This window comes from Jaculus jaculus, chromosome 4 (genome assembly GCF_020740685.1).
Source record: "Jaculus jaculus isolate mJacJac1 chromosome 4, mJacJac1.mat.Y.cur, whole genome shotgun sequence".
Taxonomy (NCBI): Eukaryota; Metazoa; Chordata; class Mammalia; order Rodentia; family Dipodidae; genus Jaculus; species Jaculus jaculus.
Genome location: NC_059105.1, coordinates 21,797,469 through 21,816,350, shown reverse-complemented (window position 1 = coordinate 21,816,350; position 18,882 = coordinate 21,797,469).

The window sequence follows — 18,882 nt, the reverse complement described above, 5'->3', positions numbered from 1 at the left end:
TCCACTCTTCATCATACCCTCTCCCCCTCTCAATCATTCTCTCTTTTATTCTGATGTCATGATCTTTTTCTCCTATTATGATGGTCTAGTGTAGGTAGTGTCAGGCACTGTGAGGTCATGGGTATCCAGGCCATTTTGTGTCTGGAGGAGCACCTTGTAAGGAGTCCTGTCCTTCCTTTGGCTCCTACGTTCCTTCTGCCCCCTCTTCCACAATGGACCCTGAGCCTTGGAAGGTGTGATAGAGATATTTCAGTGCTGAGCACTCCTCTGTCACTTCTCAGCAAAATGAGTGTAGCCTTCTGAGTCATCCCAAGGTCACTGCCATCTGAAAAGAGAAGATTCTCTACCAACAGTGAGAGTAGCATTAAGAGTTGGGTATGAACAGTAAGAGAAGTGCTTCCTGGGCAGTTTGATGAACATAATATATACATTTAGCCAGACAGCAGCAGATGTTACACCCCTAGGGCTCATGATTACCCCTGTTTTAAGTTTTCAGTATCAGGGATGTATTCCCTCCCAAGGAACGGGCCTCCAGTCTAATTAGAGGGTGGTTGGTTTCCCCCCAAACAGACATGCCACTATTGCATCCATTGGCTCATTTAGCCTGGCTGGCCAAATATAAGGCTTGCAGTGTCCACTGTTGAGTATCTTCACTGGTGATTTCTCTCTCTCCCATTGAACTGCATACAGCATAACTTTTTCCATATTTCTGTCAGCTGATCTTCATGGAGGAGATTTTCAGCTCAGCTCCAGCAGGATTACTCAGTGACCTTTCCAGCTCAAGTGTGTGGAGTCTTCAGCAATGGGGTCTTACCATTTATTCTTGGTGGGAAGCCAAGGGCCTTGGCAATGGCCTATAATGTTTTGGGGGCATCAGGGACCTCCCTGGCCAACAACTCACTGGACTTTTTATTGACAACTTTAATAAATATAGACAATATGGCATGATCATAATCCCCTTTCACCACTCTCTCTTTTTCCTTTCCCAAATCCCCCCTCTTACTAGATCCCATCTTTCCAACTAGTCTCTTCTTCCTTTTTTTTTTTTTTTTTTTTTTTTTTTTTTTGAGATGGGGTCTCACTGTAGCTCAGGCTGACCTGGAATTCACTATGTAGTCTCAGGATGTCCTCAAACTCACAGCAATCCTCCTACCTCTGCCTCCCAAGTGCTGGGATTAAAGAATGCACCACCATGCCTGGCTTGTCTCTCTTCTATTTTGATGACATTATTTTTCCTCCTGTTATGCAGGTCTTGTGTGGCATCTGCCCCTGTGAGGTCATGGATGCCGTGGGCGCATTGTGTTTGGAAAACAGCGCTGTAAGCATTCTCCCCTTCCTTTGACTCCTACACTCATTTTGCCACCTCTTTCACAAAGGCCCCGGGGCCTTGGAGGGTGTGATCCAGATGCTCCACTTAGTGCTGAGCACTCCTCTGCCACTCCTTCTCAGCCCTATGGTGAGTTTGAGTCACCCCAGTGGTCACCACCATCTGAAAATAGAAACTTCTCTGACCAAAATTGAGAGTAGCATTAATATACGGGCATAGAGATGAGGGTTTAGAGGGGAGTTTGGTGGGCCTCCTATATGCATTTAGCCATATGACAATTGTAGTATCTTCCCTTAAGGCTTATGATTTAACCAGCCATAGGCTTTTGATTAGGTTTCAGTACTAGGCAGGAACTCTCTCCCATGGAGAGGGTTCCAATCCAATTAGAGAGCAGTTGGTTTCCTATAAACAGACATGCCACCCTTGCACCATTTGGTACATTTGGCCTGGCTGTCCAGCCCTAAAGCTTGCAGGGTCCACTGCTGGTTAACAGCATTGATGACTTTTCTCACCTAGCATGCTGCATAGCTCATTTTTAGCATCCTGACAGCTAGTTGCTACCAAGGAGGCTTCCAGCTCAGCTCCAGCTTGACTTCTCAGTGAACTGCAGCCCCGGCATGTGGATCTTCACTAGTAGGGTCTCACCATCTAGTTCTGGTGGGCAACCAAGAACCTTGGCAATGGCCTGTAATGTTTTGGAGGCATGACTCTGTGACCAACAGCTCCCATGGAAGGTAAATTTTTCTTTTTTTTTTTTCTTTCTTTTTGGTTTTTCGAGGTAGGGTCTCACTCTAGCCCAAGCTGACCTGGAATTCACTGTGGAGCCTCAGGGTGGCCTTGAACTCACGATGATCCTCCTACCTCTGCCTCCCGAGTGCTGGGATTAAAGGCGTGCACCACCATGCCCAGATTAAGGGTAAATTTTTAATGATGGAGAAACTAGGTCAAAGGTAACCTGCACTTTCAACTGTGATTTCTGCTGACACCTCCCCAGTGCATGAGCCTGTAGTGACTGTGAAGAGTGACTTCATCCCACAGTCAGCGACAGTGCCCTGGTAATTTAATTTGCGCTTCCTTCATTCAGAGAGAAGCTCAACATCATCTCATGAAATTTAATCTATTTGCTGGTCTTTTCTATCTTTGGACCTAGAAAGGGCTTTTGTCTTTTTGTAATCATTTTGTTAAGGAAATTAGCTTTTTATCTGTTTATAGGTTTTAAGTCCCTCCTGGGTTTTTCACATGTGAAACTTTATTAGTTTATTTTACTACAGTAAACATTTTGAATTTTTACTTATCAATCTACATGATTTTACCCTAGTACCTAATTCTCATATTAAGCATGCCTTTAATCCCAGCACTAAGGAGGCTGAGGTAGGAGGATCATCATGAGTTCAAGGCCAACCTGGGGCTACAGAGTGAGTTCGAAGTAAGCTTGTGTTAAAGTGAGAAACTGCCTCAAAAAAAAAAAAAAAAAAAAGAAAAAAAGAAAAAAAAGAAAAGAAAAGAAAGAAAGAAAGAAAAAGAAAAACAATTCTTGCATTATTTTATAGAATTCTTCATTCCAAGACTTTTAAAATATGTGTTCTTCCTTTTTTAAGTGTTTCAGTACAGTAAGTGTTTTTTTGATTCTTTCTTTCTTTGAGACAGGGTCTCACTATGGAAACCTGGCTGGCCAGGAATTCAATGTGTTGACTAAGTTGGCTTCAGACTAGCTGTGATCTTCCTGCCTCTGCCTCCTGAGTGCTTGAATTGGGTGTGAAATAAGTTTTTACAAGTAAACACTTGAAGCATTAGAACATTTCCAGCTAGTAAAATATTCTCATAGTACTGTCCTGTGTGGTCTAATCTCTGATCTTATAGCTACCAGCCCCATGCGACTTGGGCCCATGACCTGTGGCTGTTACAAATGAATAAGCAGTTTTTATGTTTGTTTAATTTTAATTAATTTAAGCTTAAGTAGTCATAATTGCATGCAACGACTGGTCATTTTATTGCAATTACACATATACTCAGAATTTTCTCTGTCTCTGTCTCTCTCTTTCTGTTTTTGACATAGGATGTCAAAATTTAGTACAGACTGGCCCAAAATTCACCACATAGCCCAGGATGCCTTTTATTCATGACAGTCCTTCAGTGTCAGCCCACCATGTGTAAGCCAGCACGTCCAGCTAAATTGTGAAACCTTCTGAAGTCTCTTCACAGAAGTACCAACTTGGTCCTGTATATTTGTTGCTCTTCTCTTAAATTTCTTAAAGTTGTGTGTGTGTGTACACACATGTGTGTGTATGTGTACACACATGTGTGTGTGTATGTGTACACACATGTGTAGAACTCAGAAGACAACTTTCGGTATCTGTGCTCTACTCTCTTTGCTGCAAATAAACTCCCAGACTGCAAAAGAACACCAGACTGGTTCACAGACATTTTGGGATCAAAGATGCATGCACCAATTTCCATCCAGCTTTATATGGTTGCTAGGGAATGTAAGAAGGATCTTTAGCTGCTGAGCCACCTTCCCAACTCACTTCCTGTTCCATTTTTTAAAATACTTTATTTATTTATTTGAGACAGAGAGAGACAGAGAGAGAAAAAGAGAGAGAGAGAGAGAGAGAGAGAGAGAGATAATGAATGGGTGTGCCAGGGCATCCAGCCACTGCAAACGAACTCCAGGTGCATGTGCCATGTGTAATTGGCTTATGTGGGTCCTGAAGAATTGAACCTGGGTCCTTTGGCTTTTCAGGCAAGTGACTTAACTGCTAAGCCATCTCTCCGGCCCATCCTGTTCTATTTTTAACCTTAATATTTCATCTAAACTATGAATGAAAAAAATGAAAGAGAACATAGGAAGTAGTTGAAGGATTGCAGGTGGGGCCTTAAGAATAGAACATACACATGCCTGTGTGTGCACACACATACACACACACACACACACACACACACACACACACACACACGGGAATGGGGTAGAATCAGTTTCGGGGCCTGTGTCTTTTTTCATATTTCTGGATCTTCCCATCTGGGGCAGTTTGAATGTATGGCCCCCATAGACTCAGGTGTTTTATTAAATCTTGTAACTTGGTCTCGAGCTGCCTGGCTAGATGAGGTGTCACTGGGGGAAGATCCTGGGGTCCATCCCAAAGATACGCAGAGAAGCCTGAGCGCTGGCAGAGTTTTGTGCTTATTGCTTTTTGGTGTTATTGGCTGCTGGTGGTTTCTCTCTGCTTAGAGTAATGTCAAATGGGAGCCACCTTCTTCTGCCATTGATGGAACTTCCCCTGTAAACTTGAAGTAAGCCCCTTCCTCCTGTAAACTGTTGGGTTGGATTTCAATACAGCATTGTTAAAACTGTGCACTACACCATCCCACAAAGTACTTCTTACTTGGGTTTCAAGCCTTCCACATCTGCCAGGAGAGGCAGGGTTTATGCCTTCTCATAAGAAAGTGTCCCGGGTCCTTTCCAGAATGAGGTGAGAAGACCTCTGCTTTATAATAGTAATATTAATAATGATAATGATAATAATAAAGGCAATTGCTATGGAATTTCTGGTACCTAATGTAAAAAACGCATAGTTAAGCCACCTCCTCTTCTACAAAATCTGATTCCATTTAGTTATTTACTTTTGCACATGCAGTATGCGCGGTGTGGGGTGGTGGTATGTGTGTGCAGACGTGCTCCCAAGCATCTCTTCTCCTAGGAAAGCATCGCAGTCATGTTCGCATTGCTGGTAGAAATCACCCAACCAAGAGCAGCTTGTGGGAAAAAGAGGTTTATTTTGGCTTACAGGCTCGAGGGGGAAGCTCCACATTGGCAGGGGAAAATGATGGCATGAGCAGAGGGTGGACATCACCCCCTGGCCAACCCAAGGTGGACAATGACAACAGGGAACTGTGCCAAACACTGGCATGGGGAAAGTGGCTATAACACCCATAAGCCCACCCCCAACAATACCCTGCCTCCAGCAGGCGTTAATTCCCAAATCTCCATCAGCTGGAAACCTAGCATTCAGAACACCTAAGTTTATGGGGGACACCTGAATCAAACCACCACAGAAGGGGATCTACCTCAAAATACCAGGACGAAAGAGAAAAGAAATCTTGCTTGGGTTTCAGGAAGTACATTCTACTAGGGGTGGGAGGGGAGCTATTCAACCTTTCATAATTTCTTCATTATTTATTTTGTAATTAGTTTTGCGTTATATGTATGTGTCATGTGTATGTGTGTACATGTGTGTCTGTGTGTGTGAAGACCAGAGGCCAATGTTGGGTGTCTACCTCAATCACTTTCCACCTTATTTTTTATTATTTTAAATATTTATTTATTTATGAGAGAGAGGGAGAAGGGCATGTGGGTATACCAAGGCCTCTTTCCACTGCAACTGAACTCCAGATGCATGTGCCACTTTGTGCATGTGGCTTTACATGGATATTAGGAAATCCAACCTAAGCCAGTAGGCTTTGCAAAGTGCCTTTAACTGCTGGGCCATTTCTCCACCCCCTTCACCTTATTTTTGGAAACAGAGTCTCTTGCTGAACCAGAAGTTCACTGATTTGGCTAATCTGGTTAGACAGTGAGCCCCAGGGGTCCCCTGTCTCTGCCTCACCGGCAGTGGAGTAACAAGCTTTTGCATATGCGCTGGGATCTGAACTCAGGCTCTCACGTTTGTGTGGCAAACATTTTACTGACTGAGCTGCCTCTTCAGTCCCTCCCCTAATTTCTTTTTCCTTTTCTTTCTCCCTCTCCTCTTCTTGACACAGCCTAGTTCTTTCCCAAGACCTTGTGAGATAGAGAACAAAATACTATGGCACCAGGCATGGTAGCACACACCTTTAATCCCAGCACTCAGCGGGAAGCAGAGGTAGGAGGATCGCTGTGAGTTCAAGGCCACCCTGAGACTACATAGTGAATTCCAGGTCAGCCTGGGCTAGAGCGAGACCCTACCTTGGAAACCAAAAAAGAAATAAAAGAGTCCTATGGCCCCAGTTAGTTAAGCACACAGAACAGTTAGATAAGGGTGGCAGGTGCTCGGCCCACTTTCCAGTCCTCTTCTGGAAGGCTCTCTTGCTTCGGGCAGAAGCAGTGAGCAACAGACAGAGGGAATCCTGCCTGGCTTGCCTGTTCGCTGCAGCTGGGTGGAGCCAACTCACGCCATGGAGGGGCAAGCCACAGAGAGCCACGATGCCTGGCAGGGCTACGGAGCCCTCGGGGACCGTCAGAAGCGATGTGTGGCGTAGATAGGAGGGGTCTCGTTTATAAGACGTTTAAAGAGGACCCTGTTGGTGCTCTGCAGTGAGGAGTCTCCCTTTACAAATTCCACAGACCACAGCCTTTAGAGACCACATGGCCACAATGGGCCTAATTGTCCTTTGTTGAAAAGCAGTAGGGCACGGTGGCTAGCCAGGGATCCGGCTGGGGGAAGTGAGGAGCATCCAGTTCCACCTTCTTTCTCTTCCATTATCTGTGAGGAGAGAAATTTTCCTCACAAATGAAACATGAAGGATTATTTTCCTGGGGCAAATACTGGATTTGAACATCAAGCTAGAGGCCTTTGGTGTCGGATTTAGGTCCCATTGATGTAAAGCTGTAAGTGGCTCCTGCCTGTCCACTTTGCCCACACGAGCTGCCTGAGCCTGGCTCCATCTGCCCCATCCGTCTTGTCCATGCACCCCGTCACCCCCCAAGCCTGGCTCGGTCTTTCCTCAATTCCATGAGTTTGCATGCATCAGCGTTTTCTCTCCAGGGCAACAATTCTTTTGTGTGACCCACGCCTCTAAGAAAGGACTGCTGACAGGCTCCCAAGTAAGAAGAGGAGGAGGGGTGAGGGAAGGGAATATGGGGGTGACTCGCTTACCTCCTCATTGCCAAGACAAAATCCCTGACGAGAGTCATCTGATGGGAGGAAGGGTGGATTTCCGCTCATGGTTCCAGGCCATCCTGGTGGGGAAGGTATGGCTGCAGGAGCTTCATGCAGTTGCTCACACTCAGCACGCACACTGACACACTCAGCATTCATATTGACACACTCAGCACTCACACTGACAAACTCAGCACACATGCTGACACACTCAGTATGCATGCTGCCACACTGCACACACACTGACACATTCAGCATGCACACTGATACACTCTACATGAACCCTGACACACTCAGCACACACATGGAAACACTCAGCACGCACACTGACACACTCAGCACACACACTGACACTCTCAGCACACACACTGACACACTCAGCACGCACGCTGACACTCTCAGCACGCACACTGACACTCTCAGCACACACTGACACTCTCAGCACGCACACTGACACTCTCAGCACGCACACTGACACTCTCAGCACACACTGACACTCTCAGCACGCACACTGACACTCTCAGCACGCACACTGACACACTGAAATACGCACACTGACACTCTCAGCACACACACTGACACTCTCAGCACACACACTGACACTCTCAGCATGCACACTGACACTTTCAGCATGCACACTGACACACTCAGCATGCACACTGACACTCTCAGCACACACACTGACACATTCAGCACGCACACTGACACTCTCAGCACGCACACTGACACACTCAGCACGCACACTGACACTCTCAGCACACACACTGACACATTCAGCACGCACACTGACACTCTCAGCACGCACACTGACACACTCAGCACGCACACTGACACTCTCAGCACACACATTGACACTCTCAGCACACACACTGACACTCTCAGCACGCACACTGACACTCTCAGCACGCACACTGACACTCTCAGCACACACTGACACTCTCAGCACGCACACTGACACTCTCAGCACGCACACTGACACACCGAAATACGCACACTGACACTCTCAGCACACACACTGACACTCTCAGCACACACACTGACACTCTCAGCATGCACACTGACACTTTCAGCATGCACACTGACACACTCAGCATGCACACTGACACTCTCAGCACACACACTGACACATTCAGCACGCACACTGACACTCTCAGCACGCACACTGACACACTCAGCACGCACACTGACACTCTCAGCACACACACTGACACATTCAGCACGCACACTGACACTCTCAGCACGCACACTGACACACTCAGCACGCACACTGACACTCTCAGCACACACATTGACACTCTCAGCACACACACTGACACTCTCAGCACGCACACTGACACTCTCAGCACGCACACTGACACTCTCAGCACACACTGACACTCTCAGCACGCACACTGACACTCTCAGCACGCACACTGACACACTGAAATACGCACACTGACACTCTCAGCACACACACTGACACTCTCAGCACACACACTGACACTCTCAGCATGCACACTGACACTTTCAGCATGCACACTGACACACTCAGCATGCACACTGACACTCTCAGCACACACACTGACACATTCAGCACGCACACTGACACTCTCAGCACGCACACTGACACACTCAGCACGCACACTGACACTCTCAGCACACACACTGACACATTCAGCACGCACACTGACACTCTCAGCACGCACACTGACACACTCAGCACGCACACTGACACTCTCAGCACGCACATTGACACTCTCAGCACACACACTGACACTCTCAGCACGCACACTGACACTCTCAGCACGCACACTGACACTCTCAGCACGCACACTGACACTCTCAGCACACACACTGACACATCAGCATGCACACTGACACTCAGCACACATACTGACACACTCAGCACACACACTGACACTCTCAGCACACATACTGACACATCAGCACGCACACTGACACTCTCAGCACGCACACTGACACACTGAGCACGCACACTGACACTCTCAGCACACACACTGACACGTCAGCATGCACACTGACACTCAGCACACATACTGACACACTCAGCACACACACTGACACTCTCAGCACACACACTGACACATTCAGCACGCACACTGACACTCTCAGCATGCACACTGACACTCTCAGCACGCACACTGACACACTCAGCACGCACACTGACACTCTCAGCACGCACACTGACACACTCAGCACGCACACTGACACTCTCAGCACGCACACTGACACTCTCAGCACACACACTGACACTCTCAGCACACATACTGACACTCTCAGCACACACACTGACACTCTCAGCACACATACTGACACATTCAGCATGCACACTGACACTCTCAGCACGCACACTGACACTCTCAGCACTCACACTGACACTCTCAGCACGCACACTGACACACTGAAATACGCACACTGACACTCTCAGCACACACACTGACACTCTCAGCACACATACTGACACATTCAGCACGCACACTGACACTCTCAGCACGCACACTGACACACTCAGCATGCACACTGACACTCTCAGCACGCACACTGACACACTCAGCACGCACACTGACACTCTCAGCACGCACACTGACACTCTCAGCACACACACTGACACTCTCAGCACACATACTGACACTCTCAGCACACACACTGACACTCTCAGCACACATACTGACACATTCAGCACGCACACTGACACTCTCAGCATGCACACTGACACTCTCAGCACGCACACTGACACTCTCAGCACGCACACTGACACTCTCAGCACGCACACTGACACTCTCAGCACACACACTGACACTCTCAGCACACATACTGACACATCAGCATGCACACTGACACTCAGCACACATACTGACACACTCAGCACACACACTGACACTCTCAGCATGCACACTGACACACTCAGCACACACACTGACACTCTCAGCACGCACACTGACACAATCAGCATGCACACTGACACTCAGCACACATACTGACACACTCAGCACACACACTGACACTCTCAGCACGCACACTGACACTCTCAGCACGCACACTGACACTCTCAGCACGCACACTGACACATTCAGCATGCACACTGACACTCAGCACACATACTGACACACTCAGCACACACACTGACACATCAGCATGGGGAGGAAGCAGCAGAGAGGGTGCCATGAAAACTGGTGCTCAGCTCAGCAGCTCTGTTCTTTCTATAGTCCAGGGCCTGACCCACAGGCTGGTGCTGCCCACAGAAGGGGTGTGCCCTCCCATCTGTTAATCTCCTCAGGGTCATCCCTCCAGATGATTCTAGGGCCTGTCAGTTGACAATCAGTGCAAACCACCAGGGGTTTAACTTTGGGATCTGGACCCAACTAAGTCTGTTCTTAGCCTTCTTGGGCTTCCATAGCTAATTGATACTGACTAGAAGGCTTAAGAAAGCAGAAATGGTTATGATTGTCGAGGTCAGAGTCCAAAATCAATGCAGAGACTGTCTGGCTTCATCTAGAGGCCTCAGAGGTTGAGTTGGCTTCAAGCCTCTCTCCCAGGTTTTGATTGTTTGGTTTTTGAGATGGGATCCTATGTTGTCCAAGCAGGCTTCCAACTCCTGAGGTCAAGTGGTCCTTTTCACCTCTACCTCTTGAGTGGCTGGGCCTCCTGGTGTGTGACACCATGCCTGGTTTCTCGCTCAGCTCTGCCAACAATCCTTGGCTTGTGGACACATCACTCCAGTGTCTGCCTCTGTTGCTGCCCAGTGCTCTTCACATGAAAGTTTTCTGTCTCGTTTCCTTTTCCTATAGGAGTCCCAACAGTCATACTAGATCATGACATCATCCTAACTAGCATCTCTGTTGAAACTGCAAAAGCCCTATTACCATTTAAATTCATATTCTCAGGCACCAGGAATTAGGACAGCCACTTAAATGTTTTGGATATAATTCAACTAACAACTTCAAAATTTAGCTTCTATTGTTTGAATATTTGCCATGAGATTGATAGAGGAAACCGGTGAAGTCCTCTGAGCATCCCATACTACATCCTACATCTTGCCCAATTCTTTTCCTCCTTCTTGTCTTTGTCTCCTCCTCATCCTCTCCCTCTCATTGTCCTCCTCCTCGTTCTTCACTTTCTTTTCCTTCTTTTCTTATCCTCCCTCCTCTTCCTTGATTTGGTGGGTATTGTAGTTTCTTTCTCGCTGTTGGCACAAACACCCAATCCGAAGCCGTGTATGGGAGGAGAGGGTTTATGTCAGGCTTACAGTCAGGGAGGTGTCATCATGGTGGGAGAAGCTTGCTCACCTCATCATGCATCCATAACAGAGAGCGGACAAGCAGCCAGAGCTCACAGAGGCTCTGAACCCAGAGCTGGGCTCAACCCCATGGTCTGCCCCAGGTGACACACTTCCTCTATCAGGGCTTCACCTCCCAAACTCTCTACTTGATGGGCACAAGTAGAAAACTTCATCACAAACACCCAAGGCTTTGGGGACATTGCTTTCATAACCACTGTTGGGACTGAATCCAGGGCCCCATGCATGCTAGACAAGCACTCTACCAACAGTTACATTCCGACCTTCCCAGGCTTTGTTTGTTTGTTTGTTTTGGTTTGGTTTTTTGAGGTAGGGTCTCACTCTAGCCCAGGCTGACCTGGAATTCACTATGGAGTCTCAGGGTGACCTTGAACTCATGACGCTCCTCCTACCTCTGCCTCCCAAGTGCTGGAATTAAAGGCTTTCTTATTTATTTTCCATGATTGTAAACAATATCCCATGGTAATTCCCTCCCTCCCCCACTTTCCCCTTTGAAACTCCACTCTCCATCAAATCCCCTCCCTCTCTTAATCAGTCCCTCTTTTATTTTGATGTCATCATCTTTTCCTCCTATTATGATGGTCTTGTGTAGGCAGTGTCAGGTGCTGTGAGGTCATGGATATCCAGACCATTTTGTGTCTGGAGGAACATGTTATAAGGAGTCCTATCCTTCCTCTGGCTCTTACATTCTTTCCACCACCTCTTTTGCAATGGACCTTGAGCCTTGGAAGGTGTAATAGAGATGTTTCAGTGCTGAGCACTCCTCTGTCACTTCTTCTCAGTACCATGGTGCCTTCTGAGTCATTCCAAGGTCACTGCCATCTGAAAAGAGAAGTTTCTCTAACCAAAAGTGAGAGTAGCCTTAATATATGGGTATGAACATTAAGAGAAGTACTTACTGGGCAGTTTGATGAGCGTAATATATACATTTAGCCAGATAGCACAGATATTACACCCCTAGGGCTCATGACTACCCCTGTTGTAGGTTATCAGTATCAGGGATGTATTCCCTCCCATGGAGCAGGCCTCCTGTCCAATTAGAGGGTGGTTCGTTTCCCCCATAACAGATGTGCCACTATTGCACCCATTGGCTCATTGTCCTTTCTTGCTCCCCACTTTTCTTGCCCTGTGCCATGTTGTCTGAGTATAAATCTTTCCTCTGGGCATGCCATGGCCATTGTAGTCTTGAAGTGAGAGTGCCTGTGATCCCACATAAGATCCTCACAAGACAGGGCCTAACCCTTGTAGAAGGAAGGAGGAAACATCAGCCCCTTATTTGAGATTCTAGCCATTATTCCCTTCCTGTCCCATCCATAATCCTGCCCCAGTTGCACATGGTCTCAGAGGTGTTAGAATATATTGGAAGGGGAAGGGTGACTTGGATGGGTACTCTAAGGATGCCATTTCAATGGGCTTTTTGGGATTGCAGCTACCAGAATTGTCTATGCTTAACCACCCTCCCCTCAAAAAACTCATCAAGCTAGACTTGGATAGAATAATTTCCTTGGTCTTGCAGTGTCTTATCTGGGATGGATAGATGTCTCCCCAGGAAGTTATATGGTCAGAGGGAGTGCCTTTGACATTCTGGCTTTCTTGCTTTTTCTCTTCAACCCTCCACCAGTGAGAATCACTCCATGGAGGGAGGGAAGAAGAGTGTGGCTCTGTCTTCATGTCTATTGTTCCACCCTGTGAACTTAGGTTCTGCTTTCTGTAACCACCACTCATTACTAAATGGCTTACCTGTCCTAGGTGATCATCAAATGTCCCATGACTCAGTGGGACAGGCAAGAGCAAGGCTCGAATTGTTCAACCTTGGCAGGGCCCTGATGAAACAGGACTTGGAGGTCTACTGATGACCCAGGAGAAATCCTAGTTACCACTTTATGGGAACACAGTGGGGGAGCCCTGGAGGAGGGAACAGGGCACTGGATGGGAAGAGGGCTGGGGACAGTATGTGGCTTGTAGACATTTCACAGCCCTGTTAGTGGTAACAGCCACACAACAGTCATGGAGGTAGACTTACATTGTACTCACTTTACTGGGAAAGAAAGGGGCTGAGTGAGGTCAAATAACTTGCTCAAGGTCACGTGGTAGAAGTCAAGACCACTTCCCTAGCTGTTGCCTTGGAGCCTCCAGGGGATGTTGTGTCTCTCCTCTGCCCTTTAGGGCTGCCCTTGGTGTTGCTGTCCATGGACCACTTATGACTGGATGGGGGCTGCACGCCTTCAAGAAAACCAAACCGTGGAGCATCTCCCACTGGAAACTGTTCAGGACCAGGGAAGGGCCCATGGCACCTGGGAGGGGCTGCCATACCACATGGGCATGACCTATGACCCCTTTAGCTGCCAAATCATTAAAGAGCAATTCAGACTTTGCATAGTGAACTTTCTTCAAATCCATTGCTCTGTGGATGCGTCAAGAAGACCCCAAAGGTTGGTGCCACGTCCATGCCTGTAGTCCCAGGGCTCAGGAGGCCGAGGTAAGAGGATCTGTGGAGCCCAGGAGCCTGGGAAGCAGTGAGACTCCAAATGAGCAAACTAACAACCTTTACCTCAAAGCCTGACTAAAGTAGCAGCAGGATGTGAAACTGGATATCAATGGCATGAGAAGCCTTCTCCTCCAGCATGCTTCTCCACCTGATGAATCCATGGGTACTTGGTAGGTGGGAAGTATTGATAGATTTTGAACATTCTTTTTAAAATCATATATTGACAAATTATAGTTGTATATACATTGAGATTTGTTTTGCAATAGGGTCTCACACAGCTTAGGCTGTCCTTGAACTCCTGATCCTCTTGCCTTCGTCTCCCTCCTGAGCGCTGGGATTACAGGTATGCACTGCACCTGGTTCGCATGCCATGTGAGTTTGCATTTATTTTCATGTGACTTGAACATCTTCAGAGTGGACTCAAAAAGTCAGGGTGACCATGTTTATCAAACCACGGGCAGTTCTGAGCTGCTTTGCTTAGAAATCCTACCGAGATGAGACATTTCTTCTTGGAAAAGAGCACAGAGGTTTATAAGACTGTTCAACCACTACAGTGCGTTTCCCTTGTATCAGTTCCAGGAGCTTTGGCATTATGATTTCATGCTCCCCACAACCTACTGGGAGGAGGGAGGAACTCTTCTCCCATCATAAAGATGAGTGGGCTGCCATCGAGGTTAAATTATCACGCCCATAAGTCACAAAACTAATTCATGACAGTACCGTATATAATTGTGACACCTAGAAATGAACGATAGTGAAGCTCTGAGTCTTGGGTGGGCACCAAGGCCAAGAAATTGCACTAGAGCCGGGCATGGTGGCGCACACCTTCAGTCCCGGCACTCTGGAGGCAGAGGTGGAGGATTGCTGGGAATTTGAGGCCAGCCTGATATCGCATATGTAACTCCAGGTCAGCCTGGGCTGGAGTGAGACCCTATCTTGAAAAACTACCCCCCTAAATATATGATAAGGTAGGAGAAATAGAGGCAGCTTATGAAGATGGGGAAAGGCACGTCCAAGAAAGCGAGCAGGCTAGTGAGCTGGGAAAAGACCACACACTCAAAAGGTCCCGCCACAAGTCTCGTGGCCCTCATGGCTGTTGACATAGCACTGCCTCCTGTGCTAGCCTGGGGGGACTTTGTTTCGTGTAGCTCAGGTGAGGAAGGACTCCCAGCCTTCTACCAGCTAGCTTCTTTTTATTCCTCCCTCCAAGTCCCCCTTCTGTCATGATAGCAGGTAGCTGGAGAACTGGCTACATAACCCGAACAACCCTTTAATAGAACACCGAGAGCAAGAAGAATAACGGTCACGTTTGCTTACTCAGGAAAGACTTCCAGGGTGTCTATTATTAGGTGAAAAAAGGTGGCAAAGTAATATCAGCCCACCTTCAAGTGTTTACTATATCACCAGTGTATTCATGCATGGGTCTGCACCGACATCTAGAATGATATAGAAAAAAGCTGTATAGGATAACTAACCTACTTGTGATTACCTGTGGAACGTAAAAACGAAGATGGGGAAAGAGGCCATATATTTTACTTTATATGCATCTATAGAATTTCATTTTTAAAATTACCACATGTATATATTAGTTTAGTTTGATTTAAAAGTATTTTTATTTGAGGGAGAGAGAGAGAGAGAGAAGAGAGAATAGGCATGCTAGAGCCTCTCGCTGCTGCAAATGAACTCTAGACACATGTGCCATTTCATCAGTATGGCTTAATGTGGGTACTGGGGACTTGAACCTGAGCCAGAGGCTTTGCAAGCAAGTGTCTTTAACTGCTGCACTATCTCCCCAGCCCTGTTTTGGATTTTACAAGCAGATTCTCACACTGTACACCATGCTGGTCTCTGGCTCTCATTGAGCCTCCTGCATGAATTTCCTGAACACTGGGATTGCAAGTGTCCTCTCTCATGTCTAGCTTTGAACTACTTTAGACATTAAAAAAGTAATAAAATTATGATTTAAGAGGACTTAATGTGATAATGCCTCTTTCAATATTCCTTGAATGGGCTGATGATGAAAGCCCATCCAATGCCTAACTTTGAGCTGGCCTCAGTGAGTGCTCAGTCTGGATCTCACACAGTGGTTGGCCTGGGAGAGCAATGCATCGTTATTGATTAAAGAGTGAGGTAAGAGCCAGCCTGGAACTGAAATGCTCCGTTCTGCCTTTTGAGCAAGTGTCTTATCTGCTTTAGACCCAAGTTGATTTTTAATTAAAATAGCATAAGAAAAACAGCATCTCACTTGTATGAACTCACAGTGTGCCACAAGATTTGGCCTCAGAGAGCTGGGTTAACATCTTGGCTTTGCCACTCACGAGGGTGTGACTATGGAGAAAATATAGCAGTCCTGGGGTGCCGGGAAGATTAATTAGACAATATATTTAAGGGCAGGCCTTTTGTAGATAACCAACTGTAGTGAAGAGCAGCAGTGCAGATACAACTGTGCTTACAGCCGTGGAAAGTCAATCAAGTGACAGGTCCAAGCCAGCAGACGGGCTGGGGGTAAATACCACAGCTACTTGTGTTACTTGAATGCACGACTTCGATTAAAGTCATGTGGGTAGAAAACTCAGCCAAGCCTCCCTTTTCCAACAGGAATCTTTAGACCCCTCGGAGGAGAAGCAGAGACAGTATCTACCCTGGCAGGTGCCAGAAGTGAATCAGCTCCGTAGACACTGTGCCACGGCAGAGGTGTCGGGACAGATGCCCGGCAACCTCACCCTGTTCCTGTGCACACAAGTTCTCTCCTGCACTTTCTTCTCTTTCCATTTCCTTAAAAAAAAATTTTTTTTGGTTTATTTTAATTTATTTATTTGAGAGTAACGGAGAGAGAGAGAAAGACGCAGATAGAGAGAGAGAGAGAGAGAATGGGCATGTCAGAGCCTCCAGCCACTGCAAACAAACTCCAGATGCCTGCACCCCCTTGTGCATCTGGCTAATGTGGGTCCTGGGGAATGGAGCCTCGAACTGGGGTCGTTAGGCTTCACAGGCAAGCGATTAACAGATAACTCATCTCTCCAGCCCTCCTTTTTCTTTTTTTTTAAAGTAGGGTCTCACTCTAGTCCAAGTTGACCTGGAATTCACTATGCAGTCTCAGGGTGGCCTTGAACCCACAGCCATCCTCCTACCTCTGCCTCTCGAGTGCTGGGATTAAAGGCATGCGTCACCACGCCCAGCTGGTAAATCTTGATTAAATCAACTTAATGAGATTTAGAATCACTTAGGGGACAAACCTCTGGGTAAGTCCTGAGTACATTTCCTGATGGAGAGGTTGGAGGAACCAGAAATAGAATGTGAAATGCCCCAGACATCTCCAGGAGGTCCCTAAGTCCTTCAGGGTATCCCTGGACATGGGTGTCTCAGCGGGTCACTCAGTCATGCACAGCCCATGAAGCACAATACTTACAGTTGATTAACTGGTCACCGTCAACAAAATGATGGCTTCTTATGCACTTCATTTTGTAAAGGTCAATATTTTCCCCCTAATCTGGCACATTTTACACATTTCTTCAAAATTATTAATCCAAATATAAATTCAAATAATTTTAATAATCTGTCTCTCATACCTACTGAAATGCCATATTTTTTGCTACTATTTACCAGTCACTGTTAATTTTTTTTTCTGTTCTTCTCTTTTATTTGGAATAATTCTTTGTTGCTTATTGTCCTAAAATGTCCAATTAACAAACCCATCCAATAAGTTTTTCATGTGAAGAGTTTTGTTAGTCATTTAGATTTTATTTAGATTTTTGATACTAGTTTATTTACAGTTTAGATTCTATTTGGTTCTTTTAAGTCTCTATTTTCACCCTAGGGCTGGAGAGATGGCTTAGTGGCTAAGGCACTTGCCTGCAAAGCCAAAGGACCAAGGCTCCATACTCCAGTACACAGAAAGCCAGATGCACAAGGTGGGACATGCAACCTTGGAGGCCCTGGCACATCTACTCTCTATCTCCATCCTAAGTTATATCATCTCATCTCCCATTAGACCTTTATTTTCCTCTAAGTTCTCTAGAATATCTGTTACTATTGTCTTTGTGTGTGTATGTATGTGTTTTGCATACACATATACCCATGTGTGTGTGTGTGTGTGTGGTGCATGTGTTTGGGGAGGCCATAGAACAATCTCGAGTGTCATTTCTTAGGAACACTGACCACTGGTTTTGAGATGGTCTCTCCCCAACCTAAAACTCTCCAAGAAGACTAGACTGTCTGGCCAGTGAGCTCCAGGGAGCTGCCTGTCTGTCTGTCCTTCCTGGTGCTAGGATTGCAAGCATGTGTCACCACACATGGTTTCCTTTTCTAAACTTTTTTATAATTGATAGTTTTCATGCATGTATATAATGTGCTTTATTTATTTATTTATTTATTTAAGAAAGAGAGAGAGGGGGATATAGAACGAGAGAATGGATGCCCTAGGGCCTTTAGCAAACAAATTTCAGACACATGCACCACTTTGTACATCTGGCTTTATGTGGGTACTGGGGAATGGAACCCTGGTCCTTTGGCTTTGCTGGCAAGTGCCTTAACCACTAAGCTATCTCTCCAGCCCCGAAATGTGTTTTGATTCTATCCCCTCCTTTAATTTTTGTTCCCCTCCTCCATTCCCCTTTCCTGGCACCTCTTCTTATAAGTAGTTCTTCTTCTATTTTGATGTCATTTTTTTTCTTGCTTTCCTCTCATGTGTGATGCATTGGTGATGGGCCCAATGTTGCACAGGTCTTGTGCAGGTAAGGAAAGCCATTTGAGATCATGAATGCCATGGCCACCTCGTGTCCAGAAAGCAACATTCCAAAGCCCTCTTTCCATCCTCTGGCTCGTTCATTCTTCCTGCCACCTCCTCTGAGCCTTGGAGGATGGGGTAGAGATGTTTCATTCAGTGCTGAACACTCCACTGTCACTTCTCAGCACTTTG